Here is a 14,242-nt window from a genome sequence, read left to right as displayed (position 1 = left end):
TCTTCTTAAAAAATCCTTTTTTAACCACAATGTATTCCAAACAAAATAAACGTGAAATTATAGTGCCATCAATAACTCCGAGAATGTATTCAGTTGCATTGAAAATTAGAGAGTAAGCTCTTATGCTATTACACAAGACTGACAGATTGTGGATTTGTAAAAATAACAGAGAGCTCCTCAAAAAAAAAGGAGGAGTAGATACTTTTGCTGCAGTAAATCTCTTGCTACAAGGATCGGGCTAGGTGGTAGAGTCAAATCAACGAGGCTTACAGAAACGACCCTCGAACATCTCATTTGAGAAAAATCTCGTGTCCTCTGCCAACCAGATTTAAAAGAATATTCATGTAGCTGTTAGTAGGTATTATAACACCGGCGCCAGGCGTGGACGGTATCCTGGAGCAGACCTTTGGGTCATAGTTTGAGGCTCTTGAAAGCTGAACAAGCAAGACTTTGGGGTGACTGGAATGTATACGTGGCTGTACACATACGAATCTTCCTATTTTAAAAGTCAATCCTATTTGTTAGAGTCACACTCCTAATGCTGATTTTATATTATTTATGATTCTCATTTGGATTTCACAGAATCACATTTTTGTTGCAAGTGTTATATTTCCTATCTTTTTTTAACCTGCAATAGAAGAGAAAAAAAATCTTCTTATTTGCTAAGGTTACAGTGTTAGTTTAATTTTCATAGAAGCGTTGGAATATTTTGAAGTGAGTAACATTTACCAAGTCATTAGTTTTATGCAAACTAGGAAGGAAGATGAAAGAAAAAAAATTATCAATTATTTATAGATTGTTAAAATGTATCTTAGTGCACTGCTACTGTATAGAAATGACAATTAGCCAAACTTACCTTCTTTAATTAATAATGCATACATTATGCTCTTTGGGCAACTAATCACCAGCTCTACAAATTTGTTTGACACTGTTGAAGATACCTATCACATGGGTTAAAAAAAGAACAATGCTCTGCCAGCTGCAGCCAACTTTCAGCCTTCTAGCAATGCTTGAAATGCAGTAGCAGTTCCAGAGAGCAAAATGGTGGTCCTTCAGCTGCTTGCCTCTACGCATGTGGCACCGAGCTGCAGAATGCTGCCTGCCATGCCTTTGCCACCAAAGAGTGCACATTTGTATCTCAAATGGGTTCCTTAGCGATGAAAACCCTCAATCCCCATCTCCCGTGTTAATTTCCATTCTCTTGCAGCTAGAAATTGTTGAAGGCGAATGTGTCCTGTTGCCTTAAAGCTGCATTTTTCCATATTTTCTGAATGAAACTAGGAACAGGGTTGCAAAAAAGGACGGACCATGTGAAAACGCAACGAGTACAGGGGATCTGGGATGAATGGTCACCATGCTTACCACAGAGAATTCCAGTCAAACCTGTGATTGCAACATTCCGTTGCCATGACTCTCTCAAAATTTCTTCTTGATAAGACATAAACATCTATCTGTAATATATTTAGACCAGAAGGAAAAGTAAACAACAAAAGAAAAAGGGTTCTAATTGCCTGCCTCTGCATCTCCCCGTAGCTTAAGGATGGCAAACCCAATCTCTGAGGGCAATGGCCACCACTGGCACGTCTGCAAGTGTCACGTAGGCTAGTCCATTGACATAGAGGCCTAGGCAGTCTATTTCTCAGGGGTACAAAAACGTAGTTGCATACGGAGCAGTACAGTCAAGTGGTCAACAGGCTTCCTGACATTGGGACCAGGTAGGCACTTGGCTGTCACCAGTTTTGTCCCAGAGTCACACACACCACATCGAGGTAGCAGCTTGTAGCATTTGGAAGGAGAAATGAGACTGGTGCGGCTCCCTCACATATGGTGTTTAACAGACTACACTTCCCATTTGCTCCTCCGAAAGGTGTGCATTTTCAAGGGATGATGCCAAGTGTTCTTTGTGCTATGGTGTCTTTGCATTGAAAGGTGATGTGTCTGACACATTTTGGCAGGCTACTGTGAAGAGCTTAGAAATTTTCCACTGACTTTTACTAAGACTTAAGAGAATAAGACCGTACTTTATCAAAGGTGATAATCTGACTTTGGGGATGACAGGGTCACAGTTCTGTAGTGAACCGAGAACATGGATTTTTATTGATGGGATTCTTCACTATGCTGTAAAATTTGTTTTGCTGCTTAAAATTTTTAGTTCAAATGCACACTGACTGGTTGATCTGCCACCCAAGCAGGTTTGTCATTTTAAGTAGATTCTGAATTAGAGCTTTGAAATGTAGGTATAGTAAAACTAGAATGTGTCTTTCTTGTGAAATTCTCTCCTCTTTTTCAGCAGCTTTAAATGAAATGCAGAATAAGAGTCAGAATAAATGCAGGGGACTTCTCTCAGAAGCCCGAGAGAAGAACCAATTCTATATGTAACCTGAAGGAAATCTTCATTTCTATCATGAACGTAGGGTATTTCCCCACCCACCATTTAGAAGGATTTCTGTTAGTCTTTTGTGAAAGATTGCTCTCATTTATTTAACTCATGCCACATGGCTTAGCTTTATAACCAGTATAGGATTTCTAGAGATTAAAAAAAAATCCATTTTGTATCTATGGAAATACGAATCTGGAATTTAAGCCATAATTGCTGCAAGTTTTCCACATTATAGTATAAAATTGCTGGATTTATTAATGCTGGGCATACTTCAACCACTCCATGTTTTGCCCTGGTCAATGGTTACCTGTCAAAATGTGGAACAATTTTTTTTTTTAATATTCTATGCCACAGAGAAAATTAATGTGTGGATTTTTCCTGTGTTTTTGTTTGTTATAAGTAAAGTATTTGCAATAATTTATGGAAAGTCTTGGAATTATAAATATTAAGGCACTGCCAAATGATTTAACTATCCCTCCATGGCAAATTGTCTTTAAACACTACCATTTTTTTCTTTCTTTCTTTTTTTTTTTTTTTTTTTTTTTTATCATTTACTTGTGGACCAGCAACACTTGCAGGCTCTTGCCCCTGGCCTTCTGTGAGAATGTTAGTTAGCAATGCTCATAAAAACTCAATTCATCAATGTGAACATAATTTGCTATGAACAGAAAGCTCACAAAAGGGTGAATTTGTCAGATAGACAGGTGGCCTGAGATCTCTCCCTGATACTGAATGATATGAATAATAGATTCTGGTAAATGTATGCCAAGACTTGAGCTGTAAACACAGCTGCCTCCATTCCCTTCCAGAAAAACAGCTTCGAGGACGAAAGCACAGGAACCACGGTTCCACCTGAGGACCTAAGCTTGTACACACACACACACATACACACATGCACGCGCGTGCGCATGCACACACACACACACACACATATACCTCTCACTCAAGAAATAAACAATCTCTATAAAAGAGAACAGAGTTAGAGGAATCTTCACATTTTTTCCCTCTCTATGCGAAAGACATTTTACAGCTATCTTGGGCAGGGGAGACTAGATAGAGAAGAGAAAGAAGAGAGGGGAAATAGATTTTCCTAATGGTTCTGGTTTCATATTATTCAAATGTCTTATTTTATAAAATACACAAATCAACAGAGCTAATAAACTTTGCAGTATTATAACTCCTATTTTATAATGAGCAAAAATAAGAGAGCCAACCTGCTCTATGCAGAAGCACTGTGCTTGAAATCATTCTAGTAATTCATGGCTATTTGTCTTATGGGTTATTAAGTATTTATTAAGGTTCAAATGTAATGTAGCCTTTTCTCCAATTTACTCTGAACTTTAAAAATCTATTTTGCAAATTGTTTTCCAGGTAATGCACATACCCACTTAAGAGTTGAATCTCAGGATTTAGAAGATTCTGATTGAGTGCTCCATATATATTTTTTTAGTCTTTATAGATACTGCTGCATATAGGTTAACCCCTTCTGATAACATTTATGATTGAGCGTCAACGGCCAGAGACATTGGATAAGTCTTTCTTAGTATGGTGAAGTAGTTTTTCTTAAAGTAGAATACAGTATCATTAGTGGCCAAGGGACAAATTTAATGGTTATGTTTTTATTTTAATGAGCATTAGGAAAATATAACACTTCAAATGTATGCTTGCATGCACATTATTACTTAGGACAATGCTAAATATATTTAAATACGAAGTCATTTGATTTTCAGAAAAAAATATTTAACATTGGTATTATTGAAAACATTATCAAGGAAATTAGCATACAGATCAATGAAGTTTGGGAAACCTGACTACCTCATTCCAATCACCAAATCACATGAAAGATCTTATCAGATATAATTAGAATCATAAAGCCACAGAACATAGAATTGTGACATTTTTAGAGTTGAGTTTGATCCTGAAAACCATTCTGTCCTATTCTCTAATTTTATAGATGCAAAGGCTATGTGTTACACAGGGCTTATGTGAATGACCAAGCCATCTATCAAGTTAGGGACAAAAATGCAATTAAAAACCAGAGCTCCTCACATGCTTGTGGTCTCTGTTGTCAGGAAGAAAGGGGAAAAAAAATTTGACATCATTTCCATTCACTCACACTTGATTTCTAGAAGGAATGCTGAACATTCTCCTCTATAAAAGGTTTTCTCTTTATGACAAAAGAATCCCTAGAACTTCTTACTAGAATTTACTTTGGCTTTCCCAGCATACTTACACTGAACATGAGTTCAATTCGATGTAATGGATAGCAAGGCTCTCCAACAGAAGAGTCAAAATAGAGGCAACCATATTCTTCCCTTTTTGAATTTTCATAGGTGTTAATATCTCCCTCTCTTTTTTTCACAACACTTTCCACTTTTTTATTGTACATCAATTATACACATTGTCTTTTCTCTGACAGCATGATAGGACTTTGAATGAAGATACTATACCTTCTTTATCTTTGATTTTTAAAAATTTCTCAGCTCAGTTTCTTCCCAGGGTGAGTCTTCAATAACTTTGTTATTATGATAACACAAATGAATTTAATTCTTCAGATCCCTATTCATATTGCCTGACCTGTGACTCTATTATCTATAAAGGTTATTTCATCTAGTCCAATCAAATTCAATCCATCGAATATTTAAAACCTTTACCAAGCTCCTGATCTAAATTAAATAACATTAGGTGCTATGAATGACAGAGATAATAAACAGTTTTTAGCCTCAAGAGCATACCGACCAGGAAGGGGTGATACAACATGGACATAATTAAAATGCAAAGCACAGTAAAGAAGTATAAATTTCTATGGGAATTTGAAGAAGAAAAATAGAGCTATCTGAGAGAATCCAGAGAGGCTTCATGAAAGTGGAGCTGAGGGTTCCAATAATCAAGGAGCTTTTTTCATTCCCTAGTCCAGTAAATAGAACAATATACATTCCCTGGTTTACTAGGCACATTCTCACTGATTCTAGCGTTGAAAATCATGATTTAGCTACTAAGTACGCCAACCATGTGTTCCAAAATTTTATGTTCATAACACAGAAATTCCGAGGCAGGTTCATCAGGTTAAATTTCCTATTTCCTTCCATTGCTTTAAGAGTTTTGCCTAACTAACTGGTAGACTGGGTCTCCACCACTTTCAGAGGCTCTGAATTAAGTTTAGAATCATTGGAACCATCAGGATTAAGGAAACGATGAAGGAGATAACTATGGGAAGTATGTAGAATCAAAAGAGGTTAACAATAGTGAAACAAACCACTTTGTTGTTTTTAGTTGAAGGAAAGTTGGGGTAAAATTCATACAGTTAAATGCACAAATCTTACGTGTACAATTTAATTAGCTTTGACAAATGTATGCACTAATGTTACCAACAATGTAGGAGTCATTTTAAAGTTTTGGGGCTATAATAAAAGAAAAGTTTGTAAATTCTTGTACAAGCTTTTTAGTTGATTAATGTTTTTTAATTGCTCTTGGGTATATAAGTAGAAGTACAATTTTTGAGTCATACTCTTTTAGGTAGGAGTATGTTCAATTTTTAAGAAACTGCCTAACGTTTTTCTAAAATTATTGTGTCATTTTATACTTTCCTCAGTAATGTACAAGAGTTTTAGTTGCTATTTTCACCAATATTTGGGATTATTCATCCTTTTAATTTTAGTCATTTGATGAGGTAAAGTTGTATTTCATTGTGGCTTTATTTTTTTTTTTTTTTCCATTGTGGCTTTAATTTGCATTCCTCTGATGACCTGACTATTAATGTCAATAGACTTTTCATATTTTCCTGTTCAATGACCATCTGTATGTCTTCTTTTGTGAAGGTCTGTTTAAATCTTCTGTCCATTTTTATAGGGTTGTTTGATTTGAAAGATATTTTTATATCCTACCTTTTTATATGAAGCTTTTGTCAGATATATGTGTTATTAGCATTTTTCCCCCAATTTGTGGCTTGCTTTCTATTTTCTTAATGGTGACTTTTATAAAGTCCAATGCAAGTTTCTCTTTTAAGGTTATTGTTTTCTATGCCTTGTCTAAAAGATCTTTGCCTAGAGGTGCTTGGCTGGGTCAGTGGGTGGAGCACGTGACTCTTGATCTCAGGGTTGTGGATTCAAGCACCACATTGGGCATAGAGATTAGTAAAACAAAACAAAACAAAAACAAGTACAACTTTGCCTACTTTCAGGTCTCGAAGGTACTCTACAATGTGTACCTATGAATACTTGGATGTTACCTTTAAGTTTATAGTCAATCTTAAATTAATTTTGTGTATATGAGGTCGGAACCACAGATTTTTTTTTTTTTCCTAATCAACTGCTCTAGTTTTATTTGTTGAAAAGTTGAAAAGACTTTTCTTTTCTTCTTTCCCATTGATTGTTTTCTTCTTTTCAAGATTGTTTTGACTGTTCCATGCTGTTTTCATTTTCATATTAATTTTAGAATCAACATATCAATGTCTATAAAAATGCTTGTTTGAAATTCGATTGTGTTAAATGTGTTGGTCAATTTAAGTAGGGCTGACTTCTTACCAGTATTGAATCTTCTAATCCATGAACATTGTATATTTCATTTATTTAGGTCTCTCAAATTTTCTCTCAGCAATGTTTTAGTTTCTGATGTAATTTTTAATTTAAATCCTTAAAATTTCAACTTCTAATCGTTTGCTGCTTGCTTGCATACAGATATACAATCATTTTTCTTTACTGATCTTGATCCTATGACTTTTATAAATTTGCTTATTATTTCCAGTAATGTTTTTCATACATTCCTTAGATTTTTCTATGCAAATAATAATGTCATCTGTGAGCTATTTTTCCAATTTTTTTTTTTTCTTATGTGCTGGCTTGGAAATTTTGTAGAATTTTGAATAGAAATAGTAAGACACTGTATTGATTTTTACTCAGCAGTTTAAGGATGTTTTACTTTTGTATTTAGTGAGAAGTCAGTCACAATTCATGTAGGTACCATATATGCATAAATCATATTTTGATTTCTTTGTAAACTTTAAAAATGTTTATTTCCATCTTTGGCTTTAAGTTCAAATTTATTTTTTAGGGTTTTTGCTTTCCTTTCATATATTATCTATTTAAGATTTGCCGAAATTTCTGGATTTAAGTTGAAGTTTTTCATCAAATTTGGGATATTTAGGTCATTTTCCCCCTAATATATATGTAAAATAGATATCTATAATATATAATATCTATTACAAGTCTTCAGGTTCACTGATGTTTTATATTGTAAATACCTATCTATTCGTAAGCCAATTCAGTAAATTTTATTTCAGATATAGAACTTTTCAGTTCTTGGACTTCCATTAGGTACTATTCTTTTTTTCTTTTCTTTTCCTCTCTTTGTTTTTCTATCCTACATTTCTATGCTGAGGTTTTCAATCTGTTTACTCAATAAGGCCATGTTTCCCTTAAGTCTTTGAATGTTTTTATAATAGCTGTTCTAAAATCATTATGTGTTAATTTTACTGTCATGGTCATCTTAAGTTCTGATTCTGTTCTCTGCTTTTTTCTCGATGGTGGGCTGTATCTTTTGCTTCTTTACATCTCTAGCCATCTTCATTGTATCATTGTGATGATATGTCATTAAGGCCTCTTATGTTTTGTCAAATTGCATTAGTTGTTTAGAGTGGGAGGGAGAGTTCATTAGCAGTTATTCCATTATGTAGAGAAGCAAACACTGTCTTTCTGATCTATGTTTTTAAGCTCAAATTTTCTGGAATCAAAGATTAAGAATGCAAAATAACTTCTTGATATGCTTGTATTCAAATTAGAGCTTAAACAAATTCTAAATTATGTGTTTTACCACTGCCCTTGGATATTTATATTGTAGGCAAAATAAATGAATGTAAATATTGATTTAACTTGTTCTCAGACTGGACCATTAAAGATACCATGGCAAATGGAAGAGCACCCAATCTCATATGAAAAGTATTCTGGCTTAGTGGCTCAGTATTTCCTTCATTTCCTGAATCAATGGGGCTAAGTTGAGGTTCTGTACCTTTCTTATTAAATTGAATCAGTTTTTAAATAAATAAATTAATTAATAAATTAATAAATAGAACCAGTTTAATGCAAGTGTACCTTTTTGGCTAAATTTTAAAATCACTAATACTGAATATATCATGTAATATTTGTAGTGAAGTCCATTAGTTAACTTAAAAATTATCTGGATCTTCTGACATGTGTATACAGGAGATTTGCCTCATATTTTGGCTCTTAATATCCATTAGTTGTGGTAGTACTTCTGAAATAAAAGTTTACTAATCAGTCTCAAATAATGCTCTTCATCTCCCTCTATTTAGGGAAAATATTATTTTTATTAGAGCAGGCATGGAATGGCTTAGGTTATAGTTACTTCTCTGTTAATAAAAATATCATGAAGTACACACTATTTGTGGTATATATAAAACCTTATATGAAGTTTATGTCATGGAGTCCTCAGTAGGTCACTAATGATAATTTTCTTATCTTCAGCCATGTTACAAGAGGAGAACATTTTTGGCTTGAGATCACACCAAAAAATTGATATGAATTTACCTATATAAATATTCTTTATTATATTTAAGAAAATCAAAGCATTCCAAATAAAGTATTAGAAGGTTGTTGAATAGACTGCTTGATTAGCTCTTTAAAGATTACATAGAGATGAAAATAAATAATAGACAATCTGATTTCATGGAATTACCCACAGCCAAACACACTGAAGGCAAGGCTATATAATAATAATGGCTGACTATTGATCATCTCTGAAACAAACTACTTGACTTTTTCCTTTGCCATCATTGTTTTAGTGGGACACCTATAAATTTGTCATTTCTTTAAATACCCCCAAATTTTGCTGGGATCCCCCTCTAGCATAATCTTATTTAAGATGTCCATACATATGAGGCTCTTTAGTTAAATCAATAATCTACTTTTAAAAAAAATACTTTATTTATTTATTTGACAGAGAGAGAGTGAGAGAGCACAAGCAGGGGGAGCAAGAGAGGGAGAGAGAGAAACAGGCTCCTGCTGAGCAGGGAACCTGATGTGGGGCTTGATCCCAGGACGATGGGATCATGACCTGAACCGAAGGCAGACCCTTAACTGACTGAGCCACTGAGATGCCCCAGTAATCCTTTACTTTTATAATTAAAGGCAAAATTATCTCCTAAATCAGAAATGATGCATTGTATCCAACTGCTCTGATATATCAAAAAGAGCCATTACTAATGGCACATTCAAAGGAGCTACTCCTTCCAGTAGCCATTCAATTAGAAATACTCAGAGAACCACGTGTGTACCTAGAAACCAATCCCCCACTGATGTAAAGAGACTAGTTAATAAAGCCTAACTTTTGACTATTGAACCAAAATAATGGTTTCACAAAAGGACCCTTCAAACAAAACCTAAAGCTGCTTCTTCATTGCATTATAATGTATGAACATTGCTCACAGTAATGTTCAATTATTGTTCAACCAATAACAAGACTATTTTATTTAGCTTACTCACACATCATTTTCTCAGTAGGCATGCCATTAACACATTGTTCTCAAAGAAAATATAGTTGTAGAAAGGAGGTAGTGTAGTTAAAGCCAGAAGAACTAATGAGTATTCCTGAGAATTATTTTCTAGTAATTTCTGCCAATGGTTTTCTTTGGCCTGAACTTGATGTTTTAACCTCAATTAACCCATTTGGTTTAGTAAGTCAGGTCAATTTACCTGCTGATTAAATAGAGATAATAGGTTCATCTTTAGAAACCTGCAATACGCAAAATAATATTTTTTTAAAAAAATATATAAAAAGGTTGATATATAATATTCAGTTTCCTTAGATTTCATTGATAGGACAGGGCCAGTCCTGCTTCCTGAAGGGGATGTGATATTGGAATAAGAGACATTGAGGAGCTTGATAGGTGTAACTGGCACAGAAAGAAATAATACTGTAAGGTGACCTTGAAAGATGATGTGATCACCACCAGCAGCCAAATGGTGAAAATAATAGGATGCCCACAGAGTCTGATCTCCAGTGATCTGTTGGATCCCTCTCTATGTGCAAGCTGTTGAAAATATGAAATTTGTGGTATGCTGTTGCATGGAATAGGCAGGGGCAGGTGGAAACACCTTCATGTGTATCGTTGATTTTCTGTGTCTTTTGCACTGACTTTCTGCTGGTCTGGTAGGCGGCATGACTAAGAAAAAGCGAACACAAGCTGATTCAGTTGTCAGTCTCACGAATCTTCAAACTCGGATTTTATCATTTGTACTGTCTCAACTTCCGATAGAAGGTATGATACATATTACACAGAAAATATGTTGATACCAAGAAGAATCACAATAGCAGGAGAAACACAGAGAGAGAGGTGAGGTCTTTGCACTATAAGGGAGAGAAAAAAAATAGGTGATATAAATAAAGGGAGCTGGAATGAGGTTGGGAACAGATGCAGCATTTGCTCTAAGAACTTTAAGGAGCAACAAGGGCCTTTTTAGGAGGAGGCTAAAAGAGTTCTTGTCTCTTCTGTCCATCATGGAACAATTAACTGCCACCAGTGAGCTCAGTTTCTCCTTGGTGTCTAAGGTCTGACCTGACTTTAAGTAGTAGTGGACATTTAAGACACTCTAGACTGCATAGCTCACATATGCTACCTAAATGGCATGTCACCTTTGCTTCTTGTCTCAGCCGAGACTTAATTTCAGTGGGATACATTGGGCTTCCTTCCACTTGGTCCTTTTCTGCCTGACTCTACGTGTTGGTGATGAGATCAGACATATCCTGGGTCCCTCTGGTAACTAGAGCCTTGTGGTCCTCTTCCTGTCAGTTGTTTGTGTGAATGATAAAATATAACCTAATGTTACATTTGCCCTGATGGCTTCATGTGATATATCTCCTGATGGAGGCTTGAAATCCCGCTGGACTGAAGCCTATGAGCGCACCAGAGGTTAAGTCCTTGGCTCCTGGAACCAGAGAGACCTGGATTTAAATCTTGGCTCCACAAATTACATAAATTTTCTGAGCTTTAGTTTCCTTATTTTAAAAAGGTGTGAGTGATAGGTGCCGTTTAAGTTACCCTGACTTTATAGAAAGCCTGTAGCACAGTTGCGCTATATAGCTAGTGTTCAACAATCACGGTTGTTACTCTCACTAACTTTTTGGATTTCCAAGTGATTCCTACATTGTATCTGTCTTCAAGTGTTTGACCCATGACAGGATAAGTTTAGTTTGTTCATTCATTCATTCCTTTGACCTATTGTGTTCCAGACACTGTTCTAGGCACTAGTTCTAAGTCTACTTTTTCTCACTGGGCTCCATTCTGCTTTAGGTAACCTATTGGTGTCCAACTATGCTCTAAGATAAGAGACATGGGCGAGGCAGTGTAGTTTAGTGGCTAAATAAGGTTTGAATGCCAGTCCCTCTCCCGAGGAAACAAGGATAACTTTGCTAAACTTCAATTTTTCTATTCTGTAAAATAACAATAGCAATAGCACCTGCTCTTAGGATTGCTGTACAGCTTAAATTGACACTTAATGTACTTAGATTAGTACTCGGTACATAATAAATGCTCAGTAAATGTTAGTCATACTTAGCATTTTAAGATCTAAACTCAGGGATCTGAGGCATGAGAGAAATGTAAATTTTCAACTTAGCTATGATTCCAATATCCAGAAACAATTAAAATTCTGATATTTCATAGAGGAAAGAAGAATATATTGGAAATTATATTTTATTCTCATATGGATTTAATTATTCTCTCATTCCTCCTGTTTAGGAAGTGCTGCTGGGAACCAAGTTTTAGGTTATGAACTTGAATGATTCTATGGGCCTCTGTGGCCTGTACCCTTGACTTTAAGGAATTGTCTGTGTATTCAGCTTCGAAGAGAAAGTTGGAATTGCTCATCAAAGAATTGGAATAAGGGTGACTTGAACCACAAGTACATCAGAACTCTGGCCTTCTTGAGACAAAAATAACTGACAGAACCACAGCAGAAAAAGGAACAGGGCGTCTTATTCAGAGCTAGATCGCCATGTAGGCTGCATAAAAAGGAAGAATCAGAATACAGACTTGTCAAACAGCAGATTGCGCCTGCAAACAAAGGACATAGTTTAAGGGCATGGGGTTTTAGAAAGGAATGTTGGTCTCTCATTTGTCTTTTCAGCTGGATCTGCATACATGGGTAATATCACCACAATCAACGATGTCATCTTTGAATAGGGAGGAATAGAGACTCACACAGAGTTTGCACCAGGGAGATCCTACACACAGATGAACAATTCATTAGTCATTCAGAACGCAAAGCTGTCGCCAAATTTTGCTCTGTATGCTAAACACAATACAATGATTGAAAATAAAAAGAAAATAGAATCAAGACAGTGAGGAAACCTTTTAGGAGGCGATGGGAATGTCACATCAACATATTGTCAAGATTCAGATGAATATCTCCACAGTATTTTCTATCCCATGAGACTTGAAAGTTAGTCTGCATATAGGTTTAACAACAGTGTTAACTATTCTCCATTCCAATTTTACTCAATCTACAAAGCACACCTCAAGCCCTTTTTGCTTCTCTTCAAAGCTTTATTCTTATCTGAACTTTTATCATGATTTATTCCAAATTATGATAAATTGCATTTTCTTGAAGATTAAGTCAACATGCCTCTCTGTTCTGCATGTATTTTCAAAGTAGTTATTATCGATAATCAGATTTTCATAATAAAATACATAGTCCTTAAGTGGGGAGTCTCTTTTTTTTTGTACCCTTGTACCCCTCCTCATTTCCTCTTACTTCTCTTTTTTTCATAGCTGACACGGACTACACATTTTTTGTTCCATTAATTTGTGCAAGAACAATGCAGGATTTCAAGTATTTATCATTTAAGCAATGTGATATCCTGGTTAACATGTGTGGTAGGCAGAATAATGGACCGCCAAAGACGCCTATGTTCTAATCCTGGGAACCTATGCAGATGTTATCTTCATAGCAAAAAAGACTTTGCAGATGTGATTAAATTAAGGACCTTGAGATGAGGAGATTATCCTGAGTTATCTGGGTGGGCCTTATCTAATCACGATTCCTTAAAAGCAGAGATTTTCTAGTTGTGGTCAGAGGGAGATGGTGAATATGAAGGAATATTCTGAGAAATCCAGACACCGCTGTGTCTTGCTGGTTCTGAAGATGGAGGAAAGGGGCCATGAGCTGGGGAATGTAGTAGGCTTTTATACGCAAGAAAAGGCCCAGAAAATGAATTCTTCCCTAGAGTCTTTAGAAAGGAACACAGACCTTCCGAAAACCTTGATTTTAACCCATTGAGACCCTTGTCAGACTTCTAACCAAGCTCCAGACCTGTAAGATAATAAGTGATTACGTTCTTGTAGCAGCAATAGAAAACGAATACAATGTGGGATGAGATAAAATTAAGACACATCCCTATGTTATTTAATGGTCATCAACAATTCTCCTTGTTGTTACTATTTCTAGATAAGAGGTCAGGGATTGGATTTCTCTCAAGGAAACATATATGGTAGGTTTCTATCATGTTCTCTCCATGACAATTTAGTGCTTACTTTGGAAATCTAAAAATAACTCCAGTGGAGATACGTCACATTTGTGCAACCCATTGGAATTCATGCAGCTCTAACTCTAAATAAGTGATTTCTTGATGTTTTCCCCTTAATTCATAAGCTGTGTGTTTTAGGATTGATTCTGTTCTCATAATTTTTTTTTTATAAAGTCCTGCCTTTTTTCAACATGTCAGTCCTTGGCTCTGTTAAGCCACTAATCATGCTTCAGCTTCTCAGGGTAAATATCTCTTTGTTGGTCCCCTGAATGCTGCCCACAAATACGGAACTTTGAAATTTGGTTGAACGTAATATCAGCAAAA

General features: G+C 35.5%; 1 protein-coding gene and 1 long non-coding RNA gene across 5 annotated transcripts in view; one reads left to right on the top strand and one right to left on the bottom strand.

Annotated features, from left to right (window-relative positions):
• Window positions 1-14,242, bottom strand: part of ARHGAP15 (Rho GTPase activating protein 15) — a 608,969-nt gene that overhangs the window by 80,025 nt on the left and 514,702 nt on the right. The window lies entirely within an intron of this gene.
• LOC112649148 (uncharacterized) lies at window positions 1,405-13,093 on the top strand. Its single transcript, XR_003129481.2, has 2 exons — window positions 1,405-1,715; window positions 12,132-13,093. It is a non-coding gene; the product is annotated as an uncharacterized LOC112649148 (long non-coding RNA).

Source organism: Canis lupus, chromosome 19 (genome assembly GCF_003254725.2).
Source record: "Canis lupus dingo isolate Sandy chromosome 19, ASM325472v2, whole genome shotgun sequence".
In the NCBI taxonomy this organism is placed as follows: domain Eukaryota; kingdom Metazoa; phylum Chordata; class Mammalia; order Carnivora; family Canidae; genus Canis; species Canis lupus.
This window is presented reverse-complemented; position numbering and strand designations above follow the sequence as displayed.